The sequence below is a fragment of the Lactuca saligna genome, chromosome 4 (assembly GCF_052625555.1).
Source record: "Lactuca saligna cultivar CGN05327 chromosome 4, ASM5262555v1, whole genome shotgun sequence".
In the NCBI taxonomy this organism is placed as follows: Eukaryota; Viridiplantae; Streptophyta; class Magnoliopsida; order Asterales; family Asteraceae; genus Lactuca; species Lactuca saligna.
In genome coordinates, this window is record NC_136420.1 from 138100779 (window position 1) to 138112655 (window position 11877).

The 11877-nt window shown below is 35.4% G+C and overlaps 1 pseudogene across 1 annotated transcript; it reads left to right on the forward strand.

Moving 5' to 3' along the window:
* Nucleotides 1-3305: 3305 nt before the first annotated feature.
* On the forward strand, nucleotides 3306-7132 carry LOC145040198 (putative leucine-rich repeat receptor-like serine/threonine-protein kinase At2g19230; annotated as a pseudogene). Its single transcript, XR_013679882.1, has 13 exons — nucleotides 3306-3412; nucleotides 3523-4065; nucleotides 4158-4490; nucleotides 4567-4597; nucleotides 4921-4991; nucleotides 5100-5171; nucleotides 5244-5324; nucleotides 5412-5581; nucleotides 5640-5900; nucleotides 6016-6138; nucleotides 6317-6382; nucleotides 6472-6661; nucleotides 6861-7132. The product of XR_013679882.1 is annotated as a putative leucine-rich repeat receptor-like serine/threonine-protein kinase At2g19230 (transcript).
* The last annotated feature ends 4745 nt before the right edge of the window (nucleotides 7133-11877 follow it).

An 11877-nucleotide genomic window follows, 5' to 3' on the forward strand; every position in this document is an offset into this window, starting at 1 on the left:
GGGCTTCTCGCAGGCAGAGCTTCGGCTCGGAAACTCTTTTCTTCTCGGGATCTTCGGGCTTTGGGACTTGCTTCGGGTCACGGGATGTTACCAGGGCTTTGAGGGGGTTAAAATAGGGCTTAGACGGGGTATCGGGAGTGGGAGAGAAGAGATTGAGCAACCAAACTCGGCCGCCCCTTGAATTCTATTTATAGGGTCATTTTTTTGGATTCACATCGTGATCTTAAATATTCACGTCATGAGTTCAATGGCCATCAAGTGCGTCATCGCAGCTTGTGTCTGCCAGGCTCCTGAAGTCATAAATACTGAGTTCACGTCGTCAACACTATATTTACATCGTGAACTTTGACAGTTTTGGGGTTTCGCACCCTGAACTTCAGAAATTCATAACTTTCGCATACGAACTCCGTTTTCGACGTTATTTATATCGATGCGTAGGTAAAAACAAGATCTACAACTTTCATTTAGATTTCGTCGGATAATTTTGACTTTATTTTTATTATATTATTTATATATTATTTTTAGTACGCCGGATAGGAAAACTCTGTTATAAACTCATAACTTCTTCATCCGACGTCCGTTTTTGTCTGTCTTTTTACCATTGAACTACTATCGATGAGATCTTCGATTATCATTTAGATTGTTTTGTCCAGAAATCACTCGATCTCATATTCGAACTTCGGGCTGTATACTGTTAATGCTGAAACTTCGAAAAATCATAACTTCCTCATACGAAGTCAGATTTGGACCTTCTTTTTATGCACGCTCTCGGTTTAACGTATTCTAGGAATTTCATGTAGATTGCTAAATCCAAATATCGATCTATCATAAATTCACTATTTATGTCGCGTTGTGTCGTGCCGGTTTTGTTGCGAAACTTCAACATGTCATAACTTCTTCGTTATAACTCGGATTTCGGCGTTCTTTATATGTTCGAAATCCTTGTAACATATACTACAACTTATTTAAGGTTACTCCTTCTAAATAATCTTCCATCATTATTATTATTATTATTATTATTATTATTATTATTATTATTATTATTATTGGTGTTGTTGTTGTTGTTGTTGTTATAACTATTATTGTATTTAATATATTGTTTATAATTGGGTTTAATATACATTATAATAAAAAAAATGATGGATAATCATGATTATTGATTAATGAAAAAACATCATAAATGGTCCCTGTGGTTACCCAAAATCTGAAGTTTAGTTCCCGTGGCTTAAAAATCTCACAAATTGTCCATATGCTTTCAAAACTTTTGACGATTGGTCCTTATTGCTAATTCCGTTAAATTTTGTCCGTTAACTGAAGAGCATTTTCATCATTTCACTACCACAGGGACCATATATGATGTTTTCACTTATTTTTTTTTAAAAGAAAAAAATGGAATAATATGCAGATGGGTTCCTCTCTCTCTCTCTCTCTCTCTCTAAAACCAATGTAATGTAATATAACGAAATTTAAGTTTCGTTTGCTGTCTAACACAAAGTAAACCCAAATCTTTGACTCGGCTTTTTCAACGAATTTATTTGTTGGCCAATAAATGTTTACTTGGAAGTTGAACTATCCAAACTATTGGCAAGATAAATCGGTATTATTGTTGCCATTAAAGTTGCTAGTTTCCATGAATCAGTCTCAAGGTTTTCAATGAAATGGAGAAGCATACCAATTAGATACAAATTGAATCAGACATAGCAAGAAGTTTGGCAGATGATCGTTAGGATTGTTGACGAACTATAGCTCTACCTGTTCATTCTCTACTTTTAAGGAAATATGCAGTCGATCATTTGAGTCTTTGATTGCACCACAACCACAAAAAAGAGCTTAACCTCTCATTCTTTTGTTTTGGGTTCTAAACAAAAGTTGAGCTCATCGACAACATCACTCGTCTGCCCTCCTATATACTTGTTTCTTTTGTTTACTAAATTGAATATTTGAAGACAATGATGGATCTAACACATGTGCATAAAACAGATAAAAGAAGGGAAACGAGTCTTGCACAACATAAGATAAAAGAAAGGAAACGAGTCTTGCACAACATATGTTCGATGAAATGCCTGAAAGAAAAATCTCATCCAAATCATACCCTCAAACATCACCTAATGTACAAAAGATCATGTGATATCTTATCATAACTTGGATTTGAATTCAATCACTGCAATACCTAAAAAACAAGAAATCGAGTACATCAAGACTAATTAGTTAGCAGGGGAGATCTATGTCTCATTTTCAAACCAGAAATAGATGAAGATGGTGATAATAATATAGAAAAGACATATAAATACAAACTTGCGTATATGTGTCTCCTGATCATCGACTCAACTCTCCAAATCTGCTCAAATCATCTCAAATCAGCTTAAATCATGGTCTAATATCCTTTCTTCCTCCATGTCGCCTGACCCACCTTCTTCATCCTGTTCGTCATTTCTTGGAGACGAGGGAGAAAGACAAAGGTGGGTGGGTTGGTTTACGAGAGAGAGAGAGAGAGAGAGAGAGAGAGAGAGAGAGAGAGAGAGGATCATCTACATATTATTCTCTTTTTTTTTTTTTTTTAAAAGTGAAAACATCTTAAATTGTCCCTGTGGTAGTGAAATGACGAAAATGCCTTTCAGTTAACGGACAAAATAACGGAGTTAGCAATAAGGATCAATCGTCAAAAGTTTTGAAAGTACAGGGACCATTTATGAGGTTTTTAAACAACAGGGACTAAACTTCAGATTTTTGGTAACCACTGACCATTTATGATGGTTTTTCTTGATTAATTATCATCTAGTCCAGCACTACAAAGAACTCTATATGTTAAGCTAGTCAACCCTATATTATATGAGTTTATAAGGTTTGACAACAGACTTTTAGAGCAAGCTATCATGCTGGCAGGTTTCAGTCAGATACTACCCAGAATCCTACAGTATGAGTTTAAGCCTGCCTATATATATAATTTAATTGTATATTCAAGCATAAGAGAGAAACTAAATTTACTGTATGCATGTAACTCTTTATTCAATGGTGTTGTGTCGCTGTCACACCAGTAAATCCATATAAAATGCTCCACAATTTTCACACAAGTAGACGTACAAATTCATCAGGATGAACAGACCGGAGTATTGCACTTAGGACATATTAAGAGCAATAAAATTGGGTAAAGATGTAAAACCAATCTATTTGAGGTTTTAAACACCCACGTCACCATATACAAAAAGTCAAAAACCACAATAAGTGCTAATAAATAATGAAATACGAAATAAATGAAGTTTTTTAAGCATGTATAAGATGCTTCCACGTTTAGAGACTTGAAACAAAGGACATGGTAGAGCAATACATATGCTCCAAGTCTTTCTTCCTATTTTTGTTCTACTTGATATAGCACTTAAATCAGTATCGGTTCAAGCCCAGGATAATCAATCAGGTATATATACTGAACTAAACTTTTTTTAGATACAAACACTAAGCATTAAGCACATGTATCAAATCAATTGAACAACCTCTCTTCACAATCCCATTATACATATATTGCAGGCTTTATAAGCATAGACTGTGGGATTGAGGAAGGCTCACCATACACCGATAAGGTAACAGGCATAAACTATGTATCCGATGCTGACTTCATAGACAGTGGCGAGATCCATAACATATATTACCCATATACAACTCGTTCGATGTGGATACTCAGCTTACCACCCTCACAAGTTTTCCACAAAACGCAAGAAACTGCTACACCCTAAAACCAACAAAAGGAAAGGGGAATAGGTATTTGATAAGGGCAAGGTTTATGTATGGGAATTATGACTTTAAGGGCCAACTTCCAGAATTCGATATCTTTCTTGGACCTGATTACTGGGATACAGTAACATTTAACTCATCATCTAATCCAGTAAACATGGAGATCATATATGTATCATCATCAGATTACATATATGTTTGTCTAGTAAATACAGGTCGTGGAACAGGAACACCTTTTGTATCAGTGATAGAACTACGCGATATGTATAAAGAAACTGATTTTCGATCACTATACCTTTTTGCTTGCTTAAAATTTGGAAGTGTGTTTGGAACCATCAGGTCAACCTTTAACATTTTCTTACAACTAACTTAATTAATTAACCTTTTCTGGCATCACTTGAATAGTTATCTTTTCTTTATTATTAACTTAGGTATAAAGATGACACACATGATCGACTATGGAGTTCAATTAATTGGCCAAATAATACTTTATTATACACTTTGGATGAAGTTTCTTCGTTTCTTTTCACAACCATTGATCCACCATCAGCGGTTATGACTACTGCCATCATGCCAAGCTACCCAAAGAACTCAATTAACATAAACTGGAATCCTGATAATATCACTGATCAGTTTTTCATGTACATGCATTTTGCCGAAATTGAAATACTGAAAAGAAACCTCTCATATGCAAAACCTTTCTCTCCGCTAAATCATACAACCGTCACTATTTATAGCACAGAACCTGAGACCCCAGCACCCACGTATATATAGTCTCAATATAACCAAAACTAAAAATTCAACCCCATCAATGCCCTCGAGCTTTATGTATTAAAGCAGATGCCCCAAAGGCAGACAGATGATCCAGATGGTTAGTGTACAAGTGTCTTTTCATTTATGACAAAGCTAAGAAGGCTTAAATACTTAGCATCCCTTAACTTCTTTATGCTGTCTCTATAATGGATATTAGCTGCTGCAATGTGGAGTATTAAGTTAACTTACAGAATAACAAGACACTGGTAAGGAGATCCATGTTCTCCACAGGAATTTGTGTGGGAAGGCCTCGGATGCAGCTACAATGATACCAATGATACCGACTCTCCTAGGATCACATTCCTGTATGTACACTTTCAAGACGTAAGTTCAAATTTCTCTTATGATTGCAAGAATTTATTCACAGTTGATGTGAATCAGGAACTTGTCTATGAACAACTGAATGGAGGAATAGATCAAGGCTTTGCGAAACTCACAATGTTGGAGACCTTGTAAGTCAACACTATTAATTAGGAAGATATACAAAAAAAAGAACTGAACATATACAAAACTTATAACTCCGATAACAGTAAGTGCTATTCTCTCCATTCAAATTTCAGGGATTTGTCCAATAATAACTTAACAGGAACTGTGCCTGATTTTCTCTCTGGACTGAACTTTCTCAACGTCCTGTAAGTTATCTCCATTCCAATTTCAGATATTTACGTACACAGAGAATAATTGGATCTTACTATTATTTATAGCAATTTAAAAGGAAACAATTTAGTTGGGCCAATCCCAGAACAGCTGTTATCAAAGTCAAACAAGGGATTATTGTCATTGAGGTTTGCTACTTTCTTTCTGGAATATTTGAAAAAAAATATGATACAATTCGTTGCTTCAGTAATTAACACTTAATACCCCACAATTAGTTTTGATGGAGAGAGTACAGGCGACAATGTAAGTTCTTGTGACGCAAATCGTTGTAAAAACTCTAAGGATAACAAAATCATTGTTCCAGTAACAGCAACTGTTGCTTCAATCTTTGTGATCTTGACAGCAATCACGGCCATATGGGTGATTACAAAACGAAGAGAACATGGTATGAGAATCAGTAATCTTTGATTTATTAAGTATTAACCATGTATGGAACACTTTAGTCAGGACACAGACATGCACGAAAATATCAATAACCGGAAGATTGCATGCAGACAAAAGGAAAAAAGGAAAGGGTCTAGAAATAAGAAAACAACAGTACACATACTCAGAGGTGCAGAGCATCACTGACAACTTCAATGTTGTTATTGGTAAAGGGGGATTTGGAACTGTTTACCATCGGCATATCGATGATACAGAAGTTGCTGTGAAGATGCTTTCAGAATCATCGCTCCAAGGGGACAAAGAATTCCAGGCTGAGATAACTTCAAAACTAAAACATTTGAAAACAAGCGTATAATAAGAAGGAAGAACCATATAAAAAAAATGTATTCAATAGAAATTGCATGAAAAGCTGAAAAATATCTTATGTCCAGGCCTATCTTCACCTGAGTGTTCATCATAAAAACTTAATTTCACTCGTTGGGTACTGCAATGAAGGAAACCATAAGGGAATCATTTTCGAGTACATGGCTAATGGAAATTTAGAGAGGCATCTATTTGGTATTTGTCTTCACTAATATTTTGTTCTTTAAGTTAGACATGTCTATATATTTCTCTATACACTACTTTATACCTTTGACATGGATTAAAAGCTAATCTATACTTCTGATTTCTATGTGAAGTAAGATATTACGTACAAACATGTATGACTAAGTATTAATATTTCAAATCACTTGAGCAAATACGAGTTCAAGTGTCTTGAATTGGGAAGAAAGATTACAAATAGGATGAGATGCAGCACATGGTTCGTAATACTATTTCAAATTCAACTTGCTTATAGTTTTGTCTTCTATAATAACAAAGATTTTTAACGATATGGAGTTCTCATTTCAGGACTGGATTACCTGCATCATGGTTGCAAGCGACTGATAGTCCATAGAGATGTCAAGTGTAGCAACATCTTGCTCAATGGAAATTTTCAAGCAAAAATAGCTGACTTTGGATTGTCCAAAGTTTTTCCAACGGAAGTTGGTACGCATATTTCAACAGCTGTTGCTGGAACTCCTGGATACCTGGACCCTGAGTGAGTTTTTCAGATAACATATATTTAACCAATAAGACACAATCAGATGTGACAGTGACAACCACTTTTTAATTCTAGATACTTCAAGTAGCATAAATTTATGCAAACCTTTTGATGTGAAAACATTGAAATTTCCTCTGTGTATGTGCTATTCATCGATATTTTGGTATACGTAAAATATATGAATTATTGAATGCAGGTATTACACGTCCAACAGGTTGACGGAGAAAAGTGATGTTTATAGCTTTGGAATGGTGCTTCTAGTGATAATCACAGGACAACCAGCAATAACAATATATGACAACAACATAAACATAAGTCGATGGGTCAATCTAAAGCTTGCAGGTGGGGACATGAAAAACATTGTTGATCCTAAGCTACTTGGAAAGAGCTCGTCAGGAGACAAAACCAAGGCAATTAACTAGACTCGGTTCTCTTAATGTGGAATGTATATATGACCCGAACCCAAGATAGTGAATTCAAAATATATTTTCAGTTTATATTTCTCTGTGCTTTATCTGCTTGTCGAGGTTGTTGGTTTTAAATGATTTTCCTTCTAAAATGAGATATAAGAGTGCACAACCTTAGCTCCTTTGCGCTTAAGTTGCGTGTAATAAGTGTATTAAAACTATTGTACACCTTGAAATCTTTCTCTTCTTGTTTTTGGTCTGTATTTTCCTTAAAAATTTCATAAATAGGGATGTAAAGATTTCACAATATGAAAGTTGTCCAACGCATTGTGTGGTTTAAGGATCTTTGCATATTCACTCAAAAATAGTGTAGAGTTTGGTATCGACTAATGGAGTTCTGGTGGTTCATATGCGTGTATGTATGTGTGGAATGTATATTTGTTGGTAATGTTGTTGATTCAGTGTCACAAATGTAATTAGAATTAATGAGTGCCAAAACGGATAATTAACTGATTCTAATATAAGTTACATGGCGCATAAGTCACAATTATTTAAGATGGGTTCGATACCGGAGCAACCAAAGAAGGTGGTGAAACTGATAATTTCGTCAATTTTGGAAATTGAATCAAATTGTATCGGGAAAATATGATTTAATATATGGGCACCTTAGGCCATATGGTATACTAACCACGAGGTTGTTCGTGGTTGAGTTGGCCACAAACAACGGTCGTGCAAACCGCCTCGTTGGTTCGTGGTAGCTCGTGTTTGTGGTCTTTGGTGTTCCACACAACGGACGTAAACGGCCAATGAAATCGAAGCCCCCATTTGACCATTTTTACTAGCCGTAGAACGGCTACTATGGTTTAAAAAAAAATTGCCCACTTTATTTACCTATAAATACAACACCTTAACTTCTTAAGTTTTACACTAATCTTTTCTTTCTCTATACACAAACTACACACTACATCTTCACAACCAAAAACCATGGATTCCAACCAAAACACCCCTCCAAACTACAGAAATCGCAAGTCCGATAACGCTTTTGCGTTAGATACGACACCTCACCAATTCCCGACTATGGAGTCACTTGAAGGCGGTTTTATCAATCTAATTCAAAGTGGTTCCCCTATCCAACAAACACCACTTTTCCAACAACAATATCAAACTTTTCTGGCTTTCGAACAACAACAAATGCAACAACAATTTCAACAATTTCAACAACTATAACAACTCCAACAACAATTGTCACAACAACAACAACCACCAAGCTCACAACCACCACTTTCACCGGATTTTTTTTTTCGGAAATGCAACCTTCACCACCACCTCAACCAAAAAAGAAAAAAGGAAAAAAAAAAACGGCCCGACCCATTACCACCCAAGAAAGGGTCCTATGGATAAAAGAAGAAGAAGAAAGTTAGTGGAGGCATGGGTGGCGGCTTTCGAAAATCCAATTGTAGGAGATAGTCAGCCTTACAGAAGTTTTTGTGAAAAAGTCCGAGCCATTTTTTACGAGTTAATGGAAAATGAAACTCGAAATGCCGATCAAATTACGTCGAAATGGCGATATATTCGACTAAAATGCACCGAGTTTGGAGGAATCTATAACAACCTCCTAAACATACGCAAAAGCAGCTCGAACGATTTTGATGCTTTCAAGGCGGCCATTGACCAATTTGAAAAAACAATGCCAACACGCAAAGCTTTTCCGTATATGAAACCCTAGCTAAAGTTGAAAGACGCCCCAAAATGGAAAGAGCAAACGGAAGGAACTTCCCAATCTTCCGGTTCAAAGCGTTCGAGAAACCCCGATGGAACTTCTCAGCAATCGGATGGTCGAACACACATCGACATCAACGACGATCCGATAGATCTTGAAAACAACCAACCTCTTCGTCGGCCCATTGGAAGAAATAAAGAAAAAAACGACGTCAACATCTTCGAATTCTAGTGTTATGGATATGTTTGGCGATATAATTGATCGATATGTGCAACTTCAAAAAACGAAGGCCGAGGTGATGACTCGGATGGAACAAAAAAAGATCAAAGCACAATCATCATTTCAAGAGGCACAAGAGACACTCCAAACAAAAACTAATATGGAAATCTTGAAAATGAAAGCGGATGACCTTGAGGGCGAAGACTTAGAACTTTTCCAACCGATGAAAGAGTCGATTCGAACCCGACGTAGGCGTAGGGGGTAGTTTATTTTACTTATGGTTGCAATTTTTAGTTTTTTTTAATGTTTTTTTAATTTAATTGATTTGATTTTTATTTTTGTTGTTATTTTTATTTTATTTTTAAATTTCAATTACTGTAGTTTTTATTTAATGTAATTTGGTATTTTAATTTAATGGAAAACTAGTATTGAAAAAATTATTTTAATGTATTACAGAATTAAATTTAAATAAAAAAAATGAGATGGAGTGGTGTGTTTAGTGGTAAGTATCCAATAGTTAGTGGTAGAGAATCTGGTGTTGATGTGACACCCACCACATATGTGGTATGCGGTGGGTATAACGGATGGTCTTATGGTAAACTAGTGGTTTCGCCTTTTCTGAAAACCATTGAGTGACCGCGTTTTAAACCATTAAATGATTAGAATTAAATCTCTCTCTCTCTCTCTCTCTCACACTCTCTCTCTCTCTGATATAGTTTTCTTTAGTAATTTGCTTTTTGTTTTTGTGCCGAGAATCAAAGGTGTCGTTGTGGATTATCTTACATTGCATTTCGTGATACTTGGAATATGGTCGAAATACCAATTCGGAAAGTGATCTTAGACAATCCAAAAGCAATCTGGATTCAAAATACCTATTCGGAAAATGATCTTACACAATCCAAAAAGCAATATCGATTTACATACCACCATTACCCCGCTCGCTTGTGTTTACCTTTTCTAACAATTGATATTTGCTATCGGTGGTCACGGCTTTGAGATATGACTATGAAGATCTACAAAAATCGAGAAATTTGAAGGGAATGAATTCAAGCATTGCACAAGAAGATGCACTTCCAGTTGTCTACATTGAAGCTGGTATATTTGTTGAGTACCCCCCCCCCCCCCTTCTTATATATCGCAATTGGTTGAAGACGAGAAAGTGGAGAAAACCAGAAGGAGAAGTAAGTGGGAGAATAATGACTATATTTCCAGAGGTCATATTTTGAACAGTATGTGTGATTCTCTATTCGTTATCCACCAAACTATTGAAAGTGTGAAAGCATTATAGGAGACGCTTGAATCAAAATACGGCGTTAAAATTGTTCTTGCAAGACGTTTTTAATTAGAGATTTTAATAATTATAAGATGGCTGATTTAAGATCTAGCATGGAACAACATGGATAATGAATCCATTGTGTGATTAATAAATTACCCCATCCTAGAAAGATTTCAAACATAACCAAACATATCAACAGGAAGGAATGTCATTGGTTCAACTCAGTATTAATTTTCGCATTGAAGAATATTTTCAGCCACAACAAATAATAAAAATAAAGGTGAAGGTGAATATGGACATATAGTTAGGCCTTTAATTAACACACACACATACACACACATATACATATATATATATATATATATATATATATATATATATACACACACACTTTTACGATCTAACTGCTTCCAACAAATTTACAACCCAATATTATTCTTAAATTCACTATAATATTAGTTAATCCAAATATTGGCACATTAGTTTATACTTCAATACTTAATGTGTAACTTCCATAAAATTCATGAAAATTTAAAAAAATTTCGAACATTCAAAAATCATTATTTATTACAAAATTTTTTCAAATTAATATCATATCAAAGTATCCTAGAAATCAAAATCATAAAATGCGAGAAGGTGCACGATCAAGCCTTCGACTTCCCACGATCATCCGAAGTACTTGAAACAAAATCCAAAATTGTAATCCCAAAGCTTAGTGAGTTCCCCCAAAATACCAACGCCATACAAATCATAACCATATCAAAGCAAATAAACATCATGCATATAGAGCCTATAGTATGACTGAACCGCGCTCACCGGGCTTGGAATCTATATGGCCTACTCTCAGAACCTTTAACATGTTTGGTCCGCCTACCCGGGCCTTCAACCTGTCTAGACCGTTTCCCGGGCCTTCGACCTAACTAATATGCCCTAATGGGTCCACAGTCTAACCGGTCCGCCCTAGGTTTGTTGTCTTTTAGTACAAAGCAGGTCCTGCCTCAACCCAACCCCATTTATACAATCAACACATAAATATCATAAGCTAGCAAGCATGTACAAACATTCAGACCAATCTAACAGATCACTAATCATAACATTGTTGGATTAGATGTCTAAGCTCATAACTATTATTGGTATATACTTGACTTGAGAGTAGCATGGTCCATTTAGGTTACATATCATCATGACAATTTGTTAGGATGGACTCTGGAGAGAAGGTTATATATGATTTATTAATATATTATAAGTACTTATATATTAATATGAAATCATATGGTTTTAATTAGTATCGATCAAGAATTAATTTAGAATTGATTTAGTGATCAAAAAGAGACTAATTAAATCTATGGGGACTAATTATGTTAATTAGTTATATTTATGTGTATTGGGCTTATGATCCATGTTGGACCAAGTTTATGTATGGATACATAAATATTTGAGCCACATGAACCATGGATCATAAGACCATGAGTATGGATTTGGGTTATATCCATGACCCTAAAAATCCCACATATACATACATACTTCATTGCCCAAAATGTTGTGTATTTCTTGCAGTTCATGGTGGTTTTGGGTGCATGGAGATTCTCTA